This window comes from Eptatretus burgeri, chromosome 18, assembly GCF_056783735.1.
Source record: "Eptatretus burgeri isolate ZD-2024b chromosome 18, Ebu_testis_v1, whole genome shotgun sequence".
Classification (NCBI taxonomy): Eukaryota; Metazoa; Chordata; class Myxini; order Myxiniformes; family Myxinidae; genus Eptatretus; species Eptatretus burgeri.
In genome coordinates, this window is record NC_140978.1 from 23,038,066 (window position 1) to 23,054,695 (window position 16,630).

Here is a 16,630-nt window from a genome sequence, read left to right on the forward strand (position 1 = left end):
CGGCGTCGATGTTGGCTTCTTGGTTACTGATGCTGGCCTGCCACAGTTGCCCTTTCTCTGGTTGTGCACTGTACTCTTGTACTCAAAATGTTTCACAATACGTTGAACAGCACAATTTGTGTGTCTTTCACATGTTCTGAGGTCGTATTCCCAGCAGAACCTCCGGTGGGTGTCAACATATGATTTAGTCTCATACCACAGAGCCACCACTTTTGACTTCTTCACTGTCAATGGTATCGTTGAGCTAACGGAGCTAGAAATTCCAGAGAACAAATACCACGATAAAACCACCAAACCCTGAAAAGGAAAACGGTATAGGTCAAAAAACAAAGAAATGGCAGGAAGTCAAGTTTTATCAATCTTTTTGAAACACCCTGTATATGCATATATATTGTTGTGGAAACGACTCCTTGTGGGTTAAAGATGCTTAATATAGTGTAGTTATTTCCTTAAAGTGAATGTTTAGCATAAGCATAAAGTAATTAATTGTGATATTAGATATGCATCGCTTATGTAATAGTTAGACAATGACCACCTTCCCTATTGTGTGTATCTAAAATGATCAACCCGTTTGACCCAATCTTTACCATTCAGCCATCTATTATAATCTGTCATGCTTGGCCAGCAGCACAACTTTTGGCAGCAAAAGCTGTCAATCCATCATAACTGAGCCAAGATGGGTCTGCGCTTCGGGGTGAGAGGACTACCTTCCTGAGGTTATTTGCTCTCACTCCTCATTTCAGGGCTTCAAGAAGGTAGTGCACTACCATCCCATGTCCTCTCCCCCCACTACTGCACCTTTCTCCTCCCATTAGCCATAATTAGTATTGTTGCGAATTCGCGCCCGCCGGCGTGCGATCGGCCGCTCGACTCGAATGGCGGCCGCCTCACCCACCGGAACGGACAATTCCGTCGTGACCCTCTCGGAACAACGCCTGGAGCCAGTCACGGGTGGGGGTTTAACCCCACGACGACCGTGCCAATTGCCCACCCGCGCAGGATAGGGTTGCTCGCCAAATTCGATCTACCTAAGTACCTGTGCGGATGGTAAACCGGGCGATCTTACCTCGCCGCAGGCCGACTCCAGACACAAACCGCTTAAGCGGTCCGTTCCGTGCTACAGTGATAACCGAGCGGTGTTATCGTCGGCCTCAACGGTTCCGATTAACTATCGGGGGTATTAAGCCCACTACGAACCCTTTACGTGAAGCAGGATGGAGAGTCAATAAAGAAAAGACGAAGCGAAACGGGAAAACAATTCAGACAATGCACATTTATTACGCGACACACGGAAAGCACACATATACAGCCAAACAGTCAAAATGCACCTATATCAGGAAAACAAAAGAAACAACGACGCAGTTACAACCGAATACGCATACACACGGCAACACTTATAGTTCTACTTTACAAGACATGGCGCCACACACATTTACTCAAAAGCAAAGGAAAGAAGCCACTCTCATAGACAAGAGGGCAGACGGGCCTGTAGGCCAATATGTACGCGGGACCTGAAGGAGCGGCCAGGTCCGCGAGACCGGGTGGGTCCTACCCGCGTCCTCGTGGCGCGTTGGCGGACGAGCCGCAGACGTCCGCGTGGCTGTGCCCCGACTCCGTGCTCCTTCGCGGGTTTCGTTGGCACGACGTTTGGAGTGGGGTGGGAACGGGGTCCCCTTTGTTGCACTATCTCAGCGCGGGGGAAAAGGGGAAATTGTTGATGCTCTGGGGGAGGGAGAATGGCTGGCTGGCTTAGGTCCCGTGACGAGCGATCTCCCACCGCGACCTCGTCGCCGACCGCCGTCCTTCTCGCCTCGGACCCGAGCTTCTTGGCCTCTTCCCCCAACTCTTCTCAGCCGATTGCAGAACCCAACTCGACGCCTTCGCCACCCGACTCCACTCTGCCAGACTCCACTCTCAGCCACACTCCACCGCTGCCACACTCTGCCCGATGACTCTCTTACCAGAACTCTCACTCTCTGCCACCAAAACTGACTCTGCCACGATTCGCCTTGCGCTCGGCGTTTTATAGGCCGGCAAGAGAACCAATATGCAAATTTCCGGATCAGGATGAGCTCGCGTGCGGAGCCACACTCGCCCATTGGATGGAGGAAAAGTGGGCGTGAACCTCCCCTGATCCTGGTATTTGCATATTTCGATTTCACACGGACGCGCCTGGAGGCGGGGTCAAGCCGCTCCGCGCTTGCTGATTGCACGGATCAGAAGTGGGCGTGTAGCATTCTTGATTCGAATTCTTCCTCGGAAAGGCTGCTATTTGCACTCGCAGCTCGGTGCGTATCGCTTGAACGAGCCCAAGACAGCCCGACGCTCAGTGTTCACAGGTGGTGCGGGAATGGCCATAGAAGGAGAGAGGTGAGGGTGGTGGAGGGTCTATCGGTGGTTTGATGGTTATGGTGGCGTTTGGGAATGACGGTGATGCGATGTTTGCGGGATTGAGTTGTGAAGGTAAAAGTCGTGGCTGTTGGCGTTGTTGTTGTTGTTGTCTGAGGGTTGGAGCGTGGTTGTAGTTGGTGACGATGGCTGGCATGGTGGTTAAGGTGGTTCTTGTGTGATGGCGGTTGAGACGTGGTTGGTTCAAAATAAAGATAGAACAGAAAAACGGCTATCTCAAAGCGTCGCAGCCCGAATGAATCACATAAATTCCCTCTAAACAACAGGTTTGGGGCTAACTACACCTGTACTTAGAGTTATCTCACCTACGGGCCCTGAATGGTGGTTTGCGAATTTCCACAGCCGTAACAGTATTTTGTCACTTCTCCCCTCGCTGTTTTCAAGTTCATTCAATCCTTTACTTTAGTCCAGTTGTTTCTCCACTGTGGAGCCATTGCCAATTTTTTAACCCACGCATGCAAAGCTAAAAGTGGTGTTAAGCAAATGGTTCATTTTATCTGTGTCTGTCTGTCTACATACGTCAGTCCATGATCGAGGAACAACTTCATATTGTTGCCTCTATGGCTCAAGTAACGGTGAGCTCATCACATCGGGAGGTTAAAATCCTGCGAACGGCTTAACTCCTGTTGAGACGTTCCGAATTAATGGAGGACAATGCGCACGCAGGTCATGAGGAGAAACACGAGAACATTAAACTTTTAAAACCAATGGGTTTATTCCCAAAACCACCAACAAAAAGAACCAGGGATGGTGATCGCAAGAAGACGACGTCGGGTTGGGATGGGATGGAAATAAATGTAATTAATAAAGAATTACATACATTGTGAATAAGACATATAGCGCCGCACACCAGATTCAATCTCGGACGGGAAAGGGACAAAACCGGGGGACTCAGCGTCTGGTGGTAACGGGGACGAGCAGACGATGAGGAAATGATGAGCAACATGATGAAGAGGGATGATGATGTGATGGACAGGATGACAAACAGGCTCCAGCGACGAACAAGCACAGGGCGAAGGAAGGCAGACGAAATGGGCAGAGGCAGGGAAGCACAGGATGGAGACAGGCAGGCAGGATGACCTCCTTAGACATTTTCTCCTCCAAACTCAGTTCTCCATTCTCCTGAGCATGTTTGCCATCCTCCCCAGACCTCGAGAAACCTCTCTTCAAACCCAACCGCCCGATCCGGCTCCTCCCTCCTCCCTGGGCAACGCTTTGGCCCCCCGAGGCGATCCATATATATATATATATATATATATATATATATATATATATATATATATATATATATATATATATATATATATATATCTTCTTCTTCTTTCGGCTGCTCCCGTTAGGGGTCGCCACAGCGGATCATCCATTATGATCCGCATAGTGATTTGGCACATGTTTTACGCCGGATGCCCTTCCTGACGCAACCCTGGTCGCCTCTTACGACACAGGGATAACGATCGAATATATATATATATATATATATATATATATATATATATATATATATATATATATATATATATATATATATATATATATATCGATCTCTATCTCTCTCTGCACTCCCCCAGTAGAGATTTACAGAGGATATACGCACAATTTCCTTTACCCTAATCCCTAATTATTACCACATACTACCCCCTGTATGGTGCACATACAAACAAGGCATCCGTAAACTGACGTGTCCCTACTTCTTACATCAACATTGGCGAAGTACCTGTACACAAACCTTGCTACTCAAAACATTCCTGTCTACTATATGGTAGTATCTAAACCCCTCACAAACACAACAATATCAATGGATTTTATATTTTGAACACTGTAGAAAACGAATCGGAACACGGACCTGAAGTTTAGCAGTGCTTTAGCTCTGAAATTAGCAAAATGTACGGAATCTCGTCCTGCGCACACATAAACAGAGAGCAGTCTTGTAATTGCTTTAGTCTGTCTGCCTGCCTCACAGTCACAAACAAAATTGAAAAGCATTCAAAACAGGAAACTTACTGTTTTAAAGGATGTCATAAAGGACACAAACAACAGGTACGAATAACTAATTTAGTGTGTTAAATTAGGTGGTGTAAAACACTGTGCATCAATAGCAGTAAACTTCAGAAATCGTTTTTTTCCCCCCCAACAGCGTTTAAGACCTTAATTTTATTCCCTTTAATTACTTCTGCCACTGAAGGTGGAAGGAGGTGATGTTTTCACTCCTGTCTGTTTGTCTGTCTCTCTGTGTGCAGGATATCCCAAAAAGCTGTGAACGGATCCGGATGAAATTTGGTGGGCAGGTTAGATGTGTGACAAGGACGAACTGATTCTATTTTGGTGAAGATCGAGTTACTTAAATTTTCCCAGTGATTCTTCACCATTGAGTGATGGGACCAAAAACGATATATATAGCAAGATGTATCGAAAAGTTGTTTACGGATTCGAATGAAACTTGGTGGACACGTTGGGTGTGTGAGAAGGACGGATTGATTCAATGTTGGTGAAGATCTGAATCTGGATCTGAATATAATGATTATTTAATTTTAAAACTGATTCTTCACTATTGAGAGATCGGGCCAAAAAAAAATGTATGGCGTGATATTTCAAAAATGTGTTGGGCCCGATATGTTCTAGTGGATCAGGCATTGCATGGTGGAGGTATGTGCTCTACTGAGTGCCCTTCGAGTTATATACTTGAACGATGTGGAACACAAATCATCTTCTTGGCACTCTCATAAGCCTTCCATTTGGCAGCACTGTACTTGGAAACATATTAATGCTGTCATGCCGTGGAGGGCAAAGTTAACTGTGAGATTCAGCATTCAGCCAAATATGGTGGTGCCTATATAGAGCTATTCGTTTCATGCAAAACGTTCTCATGTCCTGTTTTTCAAGACTGCATGGGGTAAGGTGTTCTATGACTGCTCTAATGGTCTCGTGCCTCTGTCACCCTGCTCTTCCTTTGAGCTTCCATGTTGTCGTTCAAAAAGAAAAAAAATAATTGAAGTACAGTATTATATTTTGAGATATTACTTGAGTTTTGTTTCAAGGAAGCCAAATTCCGATTTAAAAAAAAAACTTAAACGCACTCAAATGAGTTTAAATAAGTCTGGAATAAATTGGAATTGTGAGAAATGCCCCGAGGGCCAGCAATGAGCATCTGCGTTTGAGGTTTTGGACTCAACCCAAACCGGAAAAGGCACCTTTTCCTCGAGACTTGGCACTCAAATGAAATTGGCAACTTTCTTCCAGAGGAGACTGTCGACATCCCACTTGATTTATGTTCCTGCCTGGGAATAATGGGATGGGAGACATAGACTTGACACAAGGTAACACAAGGCCAAGAGGACCCATGCCTTATGACAAGTTAAACAAAATGAGTTAAGAATAGTTTTCACCAATCCTTCATCACTTGTATGTTGCCTGTGGGATGATTCACCTGATCTCTGACTCTCACTGCTCTCTTCAAAAAAAAATATATATATATATATTCATCATCAATACCTGCACATGTCTCAATTGTTTGAATTTACCTCCTTGATTGCCACTTTATTTAACTTCATTCTGTTTAACCTAAGCCATTGTTTATCCATTCACCTGCATGAGTACATGCGACATCTGTTCACCTCTAATTCATCATTTGTTTACAATTGAGTGCATTCGTCAATCAGTCCATCGTTTTTTTTTCTGGAATCATTCCCTTTGTGTGCCAACCCATGTACGATGCTTAATCGGTGGGGTTGGTTAAGAAAAGCTGAGCCCATTGATCTGTCAGTTACATCCTGTGTGCAATGCAGTGGGAATTTCACAAATTAGTCACTCATTTAATCCAACAGATATTTAACCAAGTACAGCAGTCATTTATTCCATGTGAATTAGTTTATCCATCAGTTGCTTGCAGTTTTATCAAATGTCTTGGCCATTGTTTACATTTCAACCCCTTGGTTCAACAGCTGCCATCCCTTCGAGCCTCCTGTTTAATCCTTCCATGTGTGCTTTTAGCATCAGTTTTCTAAGTTACCAGTTACCACCTCACTATCCAAGTCATTTGATCATCTGTTTAATTGTTGAACATTATTCTTTCGTTCACCCAAATGTATTTTCGTCCTACATCTGCACACACATACATGTAACTCATAGTAAATGGATAATGCTTCGGATCAAGTGATACCACCGAGCAATGGTGATGTCCATCAGACATCCTCTCATTGGGTGAATTTAACTCCTTTACATCCGAATGGTAGGTTACATCGAATGAAGACAGCTGAATGCCGTTTATCATGTTGGTTGTCAAAACGTTGCGTACTTGATATCACGATAAACCAAAACCCATTAAAACCGTGGGATTTCAGGCCACGTTTATCGAACAGTTATGCCAACTTACCTGATAGGGAAACGGATTACTTGGAGATGTGTAAATCACACAAAGAATCCTTGAAGTTAGCAAATTTCTCTCCCTCTCTCCCTCTGTCCTTTTCCTCTCGCCCTCAATTTTAGAAACTAGAGCGATCCTGGTTCTGCATTCGTTGGTTGGTTGAGGAAGACACACGAAAGGTAGTCACATTTAATACCTCCAACACAAAAGGTGGACAGAGGACATAAGTTATGTTTTCACTTATGTTTGTTATTTGTGAACTTGAAGATTCACAAGGATATTTGTTGGTCTGGTCTGATATTCTAATCCATATCAATCACCTACAGATCGCATTTTTACTCCGATCTTCACGAAATTTAACCACCTGCTAATCACAAGCAAAGAAGCCTATTGTTTTTAAGGTCAATAGGTCAAAAGGTGAAGATCACACACAGTACCTTCAGAAAGTATTTATACCCCTTGACTTTTTTCATATTTTGTTCTGTTACAGTCTGAATTTAAAATGGGTAAAGTTAAATTTTTGTCACCGATCTCCACAAACGACCTCATAATGACAAAGTGAAAACTTGTTTTCGAAATTTTTACAAAGCAACAATGAAACTCTGAAATGTCTTGCGTCAATAAGTATTCAACCCCGAGTCAATACATCTGCATACAGGAGGAAGGTGAATGAGATTTCATCAACCCAAAGTCAATGTGTCGATCGGAGACAAAAACTTAATTCTAATCCATTTCAAACTCAGGCTGTAACACAACAAATTGTGACAAAAGTCAATGGGTGTGAATACTTTCTGAAAGTACTGTAAATAGTCAATTTTCATCTGATTCACGACATGTCTCTACTAATAAACGTGTGTGTGTGTGTGTGTGGGTGTGTGTGTGTGTGTGTGTGTGTGTGTGTGTGTGTGTGTGTGTGTGTGTGTGTGTGTATGTTATTGATTGGTACCTACATATCTGGGTTTCAGAATGTGGAATGGAGTCCTCCCAGGGCAGGCTCAAAGTATCAACCTTCATTTTGGTAAGGGGGGTCACAATTTATGGACCAAGCTGTGAAGTTTTCTGTTCTCAAAGGTTTTTGCCGAGGGCTCTCTTCAGGATCGTCACTGAGCCCTGGACAGCTTCCAGGTGTAGTTCATTTATAATTATATTCCCAAGGATGGTTTTTAGCTCACCTGTAAAGTAGTTCCGGGAAGCCTATGGGATGGCGCATCGTCCGTCTGTCCACAAATATTTGCAACTTCTTCTCAGAAACTACACACAAGATCTCAATGAAATTTAAACACAACCTTCATCACCCATGGCATACCAAAGTTTGTTCATGACATTAGAAAAATCAGGCTCTAAGGGGGGTTGCCCCCCAGAACATGTATTTGCTTTCTTCTACATACACATACAATTCTCCAATGAAATATTACCACCATCTGTGATGTACTAAAGTTTGTTCATGACATTAAAAAAACAAATTGGGGTCGAGGAGGATTCCACGGCGGGGGGGGGTGCCCCCCCCCCAAATATGCATTTGCTTTCTTTTCTGAAACCACAAACACAATTTTTATGAAACTTCATTTCATACCTTTATTCCAACCTTTATTACCCGTGACATACTAAGGTTATGTTTTTGTTGGTTTTTTTTTATACATTTACGAGGCTCGTATGAGAGCTAACACACAAGGGGGGGGCAGGAGATGGGAGTACAAAACTGGGGAAGAGACACATAAGGAGATCTGTGGAAGGGAGATGGATGGGGTGGGGAACACGGAGAATACAAGATGGACATTACAGGGACTTTCAGGAAGGAAAGCAGGGAATTTCAAGGAGGTGGGTTGGGGTGGATTAACGGGGGAAGAAAAGACCGCGGTTTTGGATAGGGGACAATAAGAGGTAGTGGTGAACAGTTGTTTTGAAGGTCTGGAGGGAAGAATGGGATTGAAGAGAATGTGGGAGTTTATTCCAGAGGTGGGAAACTGGGGAATGAAAGAGTGAAGGTGAGCAGTGATTCTTGATTTTGGTAGTTTTACCAAAAGGGTGTTGCTGGCGGACCTTGAGCACCCTGCGGAAATATGGGGGGGACATATCGCAGACAAAGCAGGGGGGTGCGAAACCAGAGAGGAGTCGCAAGAAGACAGAAAGACCACCGAACTGCCTGCGGTGAGAGAGTGAGAGTCCCAAAGACTCAGCCTCATCGTGGGAAATACCAATGATCCGAAATGCCTTGGTTTCCACAGCGTGAAGCCGAGAAAGTTGAGAGGCAGGAGCACCAGCCAGGAGGGGACAGCAGTACTCCATCAGGATGTGGCCGCAAGCTTTGTTTGTGGTCAGGAGCTCAGGTGGGCCAAGGAAGGACTTTGCACGATGGAGGATTCCCAGTCAGTGACTGACTTTGGAGGCCAGGTTGAAAATGTGGCTTTCCCAGGAAAGATCACGGCAGATAGTGAGACCCAGAAGCTTGAATGAAAGGACTTCTTCCAGAGGATTGTTGAGAAAGTAGATAGGAGGGTCGTGGGGGGGGGGGGGTTCCAAATGGTCCTTTCGGAGAGACATAGTGAGAGTGTGAGATTTGTCACGATTGAAAGACATGTTCCTAGTGTTGGACCAGTTTGTGATTTTATTCAGATCTACAGTGAGCGAAGAAGCTGCTGCTAAAAGATGACAGATGGTACGGCAGAAGGTGGAATCATCAGCAAAGAGATAAAGAGGATTTTCCAGAGTCGGAGAGATCATTGATGAAAACCAGAAAAAGAACAGGGCCCAGAACGCTACCCTGAGGAACTCCAGCCTGGACAGGAGAGGATGAGAGAACTCCATTTAGGGCCATGCATTGGCTGCGACAGGAGAGGAAGTCTGCTCGGCATGAGTGGACATGGCCTTGGATACCATAGGAAGAGAGTTTGGTGAGCAGGGCAGGGTGCCAGACCGTGTCAAAAGCACGTGATATGTCGATGGATACGGCTCTGATTTCATGTCTGGCAATAAGTACCCCCATCCATTGTTGGGAGAACAGAAGCAGCCTATCCAGGGTCGAGTGACCTGGTCTGAAACTAAATTGATGATCGGAAATCAAGCCATTGGAGAAGAGGAAGGATTTCTCTGAAGAAATGCTTGATTCCATAACCTTGCTGATGATTGGTAGAAGGCTGATTGGTCTGTAGTTGCAGGGATCTGTTTTTGCACCTTTTTTGTGCAGGGCAGTAATGTTTGCTGATTTCCAAGCAGATGGCAGATGACCTTGAGCAAATGAGAGGGTGAATAGAACAGAGAGAGGGTGAGCAACAACAGAGGAGCAGGTTTTTAGGACACGTGGGCTGATGCCGTCTGGACCGGTTGCAGAATCTGAGTCGATGTTTCACAGCAAGCTCTCCACTTTGTCAGAAGAAAAAGACAGACTCAAGGGAAGTTGAATGCGACTGGGTTAGGTGGGTACAGAAAGCGATGGGTTTCAGACACAAGATTTTGATGCAAACACCGAGTTTAGGCATTCATCCTTTTCATGTACAGTATCAGCAATGCAACCATTTGAGGTAAGGGAGGGGATGGAGGGGGAGCATACACCGAAAACAGATTTGATTAGATGCCACGAGGATTTGAAGGAGCGAGAGAAGTTTGAGAGTTCAGACTTGAGATTCGAAAGATGTTTTCTGGCTCTCCTGAGGGTAGACACACATTTGTTCCGAGCTTTATGGAAGGAACTGAGATTACCCTCAGTCAGGTTTGCTTTCCATGAGGCAAAGGCAAGTTGTTTCAGGACAACTGCCTCACCACAAGCTTCAGTAAACCATGGGCGAGAGGAAGGGTAGGGCAATTGAAGACGAGAGGGGATAAATCTGTGCATGAGGGAGAGCAAGTTTCTTTGAAAGAATTTCCAGGACGAGGTGATGTTGGAGAAAGTAGTGATGGGTGAGAAAGTAGCAGTTTGTACATGGAATTAAAAGAAAATCCACAGGTATTTCCTTTCTTCTCCGTTATATATTTTGTGGGTCATCCATACCTACCAGTGGTTGCCTGGTTATCTTATGCAGCCGCTACCAGGTGAGCGCCTCGGGGTGTTGCCCCTAGATTTAATATCTGATGATTATTTGTCATCATTCCTGTAGGTCCAGCTATCACTGGTACAACTTTGGCATTCTTCAACTTCCAGGATCTTCTCACTTTTGACTGGAATTAAATTTCATTAAATCAAACTTTTTCCACCTATATGTACACATCGTAACCCACCACTTCCAAGTGAAAAACAAATTCTCCAAATTTCAGAAAATTAATTAAAAACACAAAGCTGGAATATATTGGTTGGATAAGTGTACACCCCCCTGATTTAATACTTGGTCGAAGCACCTTTGGCAACTACAGTTACGATTCTGTTGGGATAGGTCTCTACCAACTTAGCACAACCTGCTTGCGCAATATTTTCCCATTCTTCTGCCCAAAACTGTTCAATCTCAGTCAAGTTGCATGGGGTGCGATGATGGACAGCAATCTTCAAGTCATGTATTAGGCACTAATAGGAAATCTATGTATGGGGAATCATTTCATGTCATCAGATTTGACCTTGAATCGAAGGGTCAAGGTCAAACAGGCATAAAATTGAACAAAAACTGTGATATTGACCTTTATCTCATGACATTGACCTTGGATGATAATGACACCCTCTCCATTAGATTGGGCATAGCCAAAAATATCAGAATGCATACCAAGATCATTGGAATCGGCCTAGTATTACTTGATGTATGACAATATTGGTTTTAGCCGATATCGAAACAGCCATCTTGGATTTGGGTGGCGCCACCTACCACACCCACCACTGGCGCAACTTAATAACTGGGTTGCTGGATCTGCCAACCCTCCTCTACACCACTGGCACCCTTAAACATCTGCACCTTCCATGTTGAATAAAAGTCACCTAGCTCCTGGACTATAACACTTTGCAGATAATTATTCATTCCATGCGATGCTTTGCTGGAATCTCAATGTCACGTTGCTTAATTCAGCTTCACAACTCGTCAGAATGACGGAGCCAAATTATCTTCACCCAACGAAACTGACGTCATCAGAAACCCAGCGGAACTGACATCATCTGAAACCAGCGGAACTGACGTCATCAAACCCAGCAGAACTGACGTCATCAAACCCAGCAGAACTGACGTCATCAAACCCAGCAGAACTGACGTCATAAAAACTCATGAAAATACGCTGAATACATAAAATAAAATGTTACAACGCCCAATTAACAAAGACCCAGATAAGACCCTTTAGGCCCCTTAGACTCTGAAAGACCTTTTAGACCTGAAATGTATCAGGCAATGAAAGAAGTTTGAATGCACCATTCAAACTCTTTTATTGTGCTCCACACACAGAAACCTCAGAACCATTCATGAGCTCAGCCTCCTCATGCCGCCATGTTCCCGCCTCGCGATGACCGCACTTCCGGTTGATCTCATACATGAATACATAACATCTCCCCACTCCCATTAAGTGTGAAAATGCATGAAAGATGAACACAAGAGTAATGAAGACACTCGTAAATAATACAAAGATCATGAATATATGAGTAACGGCTACAAATCGAGGCGGATGGGCACCTTTGGAACTCTTGATGCTCGTCGGGGTGCAAGGCCGACAGACGCTGGTGGTGCTGCAACGGCGTTGTTGGGGTCAGCCTCAGGGAGTGGTGAAGTACCATCTGCAGCACCAACGTCGCTCTTCACAGGTTCAGGGAGTGGCTTTGTGAATTTGTGAAGATGACATCATTTGTGAAGATGACAGGATCACAAGACCGATACCGGACATGATGAAGGTGTCTCCAGACGACTCGATTGGCCTCGAGTTTGATCTTGTAGGACAACGGTCCCTCGTTTTTGTGAACCCTCCCCGGTAGCCAAGCCTTTCCGCGACCAAAGTTTTTCACAAACACCGGGTCCCTGATGTTTATAGAGCGCTGCACTGCATGTTTGTCATGATGAAGTGTCTGTTTCCACTGATTTTGATGCACGACCGATGCCACACCAGGTCTTAGACAATCCAGTCGTGTAAGCAAACGTCGTTTCATCAGCAGCTCAGCTGGTGTCACCCCCGTTGTGGTGTGGGGAGTGATTCTGTGAGTGAAAAGCAAACGTGATATTCTGGTCTGAAGGCGTCCACCGTGTATCTTATTTAGACCAGACTTGACGAAACTCACAGAGCTTTCGGAGAGTCCATTTGAAGCTTGATGTTGTGGGCTCACAAACTTGTGAATTACACCATTCAGGCGGGTGAATTCAGAGCTTGAGAAATAGGTTCCATTGTCAGTGACTATCATGCGTGGCAAACCATGAGTGGCAAATCACTGGCGCAGTTTCTCTATTGTCGCGTGTGAGGTTGCTGTATGTGTTACAAAGGCATCAATCCATTTAGTGTGAGCATCCATAACAAAAAGAATCATACGGCCATCGATGGGTCCAGCATAGTCAAGATGAATCCTCTGCCATGGTTCAGTGGGCCATTCCCAGGGATGCAGTGGCGCCTTTGCAGGGGCGTTTCGACTGCTTTGGCACGGATAACAATGTTTCACATGCTGTTCTATGTCAGAGTCAAGGTGAGGCCACCGGACATAGTTTCGTGCCAGTGATTTCATTCTTACAATGCCTGGATGACAATCGTGAAGCTGATCCAAAATCTTTGTGCGCATGTTTGGGGGAATGACCACTCGGCATCCCCACAGCAAGCAGCCATTCTCGACACTTCGTCCATTCTGCCTGGCCTTGTACGAATACAATTCAGGGTCAGCATCGTGTCAAAGGCCCCACCCTTGCCCAATAGCATGAATGACCTTTGAAAGAAGTGGGTCATGCCTGGTGTAGGTCCGTATCTGGTTGGCATCGATTGTGTTGTTATTCAAAAATTCCATCAGAGATATCACACTGCCAGGTGCGGGGGGGGGGGGGGGTTAAACACTGTGTCTGGAAGTGGCAGGCGACTCATGGCATCTGCATTTGAAATTGTGGAGCCAGGTCTGTACGTAATGTCGTAATCATATGCCGAGAGTGAAAGTGACCAGCGTATGATCCGAGGCGGTAAGACCTCTGAGACAGCTTTTGTTGGACCAAACAAACTAATCAGTGGTTTGTGGTCTGTGTGAATCGTGAAATGTCGACCGAAGACGTACTGGTGAAATGTCTTAACTTCGAATACAATGCCAAGTCCTTTGTCCAGCTGACTGTAGTTCTCCTCAGCTGGTGACAGTGTATGAGATGTGAATGCGATTGGTCTCTCTGTGCGATCTGGCATGATGTGTGACAAAACAGCACCAAACCCGTACTGACTCGCATCACACGACAGAACCATGTCTTTGTCTGGGTCGTAGTGAACTAGCAGATTTGAAGATTGCAGCATATCTTTTGACTTCTGGAAGACTGATTACACTGGAATGTCCCATTTCCAGCTGACGCCTTTTTTAACAGGCAATACAGTGGGCCAAGCATGGTAGCAATGTTTGGGATACACCTGCTGTAGTACTGCAGCATGCCAATGTAAGCCTTGAGTTCAGAAATGTTGGTCGGAGCTGGAGCGTCTTTAATTGCTCTGATCTTCTCTTCAGTGGGATGTAAGCCTTCGGCATCGATATGATGACCCAAATAGGTCACAGACGGAACCATGAACTCGCACTTGTCTCTCGCAGGCGTAGTCCGGAGTCGGAGATAATGCGTACGTTTGAGGTTGTCATGATGATGAAGCTCTGAGCGGCCAGTGACTAGGATGTCATCTTGGTAAACAACAGTGTGTGGTTCAGCAGCGAACAGGCTATCCATACAACGTTGGAGATTCCTGGTGCAGATTTGACACCAAAACTCAGGCGGTTGTATCTGTAGAGTCCCTGATGCGTGTTGATTAGGGTGTTTCACAAAATTTATTTTCACAAAATTTTGCCAGATCGCTTTTTGTCTTGTTCCAATTGGCATTGTAAGAATCTGTACCAAAAATGGAGTAAATTGTTGCACATTTAGGGGTGGCACACTTTTTTCACAATGTTGATGTTTTTTTCTATTTTCAGGAATAATGGCATCAAGAAAGAAATGTAACTTGCTCGAGAAGCCCCCTCTATCTTCCATTTTAGGAGCTCGCCTTCCCTCAAAGGAGCAAGTGCTACTCCACCTCCTCAATCATATTGAAGAGGGGAAGGCATTATCAAAGGCCACAACAGCAACAATGGATGAAGTAAAGAAGATATGGGAGAGAGCCAGTTTACCGACAATGACGGATGTCAATCTTCGAAAAAAGATCAAGAAGCTGTATGCGGAGTACAAGAAACTAATAAAAGAGAAAAACAGAGAGATGGATGGAGCTCTTTTACGTCGTGAAACTTGGCTAGGGGATCTTCAGGACCTCTTCGATATTGCTGCAGCAAACATATTCGACCTGAAGATCCCCGAAGAAGACATATAATTTCTAAGGCGCCAAAGAGAAGACCGGATGTCATGCTCTTTTGGATGTGTAGACAAGGTTCAGCAAGGGAAGGATAAGAGAAAGAGGGCAAGAGAAGCTGAGAGAAATGCAAGAGCTGAACACAGTGCAGAAACAATGGCAAAACAGAAGTGTATCCGAGGTACTCACACGCTATCTCGATTGAGAGAAGAAGTTGGACAAGATTCATCAACAGCCTCTGAAGATGGTTCAGACGAACAGTTCGCTTACAGGGCAACGCCTGCCAAGCTCAGCCATATCTCACATGCAGGATTAAAGAAGCGAGGCTCATCTGAAGTACTTGTTGCTTCATTGACAACAACATGGGACAGAGAGGGTCTATCCAATCGTCAGGCTGCTGCATCCTTCATAGTGACAGCAAAGAGCTTGGGACATGATGTTAGCAATTACTCAGTAAGTTCCGCAACTGTCCATAGAGCTTAGGTTGAGCAATAAAAATTGTGAAAAAGTGTGCCACCCTTTACTGGTGTCCTCTTGGCTCAATTTTTGTTACAGATGTTCAAAATGTCAAGAGGAACAAGGCAAAATGTGATCTGGCAAAATTTGGAAAACTTTTACTAATACCATTATATTGTGAACCACCCTAGTGTTGATGTTGAGATACTCTTTGGAATCCTCATCCAGAACGACTTGTAGGTAGCCCAATCTCATGTCAAGCTTGGTGAAGCATTGTCCTCCGCTCAGTTTTGCGTATAAGTCATCGATCCTTGGTATGGGATATTTGTCCAAGGTGGAACATTTGTTGATCGACATTTTGTAATCCCCTCAAAGTCGTATCGATTTGTCTGCCTTCACAACAGGAACAACTGGAGCAGCCCAATTTGAGTACTGAACTGACTCAATGATACCTAACTTTTCCAGTCTGGCTAATTCTGCATCAACCTTCTCTTGCAATGCAAGAGGAACTGGGCGTGCTTTGCAGAAAATTGGCTTCACATCTTCCTCAACATTGAGTTTGGCAGTGAAACCCTCCAATGTCCCGAGTTCATCCTTGAAGACGTCCGGGTATCTCACGAGAAGGTGCTGTAGTACGGTTGGTGGCTTGGAAGCCTGCAGTCGATGGATGTGTTCCCAATTGAGTTTGACATCGAACCAGTTTTGTCCAAGAAGTGTGGGTCCATCCACAGGGACGATAAGCAGTTGTAATTGGTGAGTGTTATTGCCATAGGTTACTGTGACATCACATGACCCACAGGCTTGTATTGACTCACCGGTATATGTCATGAGTCGGATCGGGGACCAACGGAGGCTGGGTTCGGGTTGTTCAGAATTCCCCCGCAGGTTACGGAAAGCTGCTTCACTCATGAGTAAGATGGCAGCACCCGTGTCTACCTCCATTTCCACGGTCCGTCCGTCTATATCTACGATAACCAGTATAGGAGTAGACTGTTTGCCAAACTTTGTGTGGAA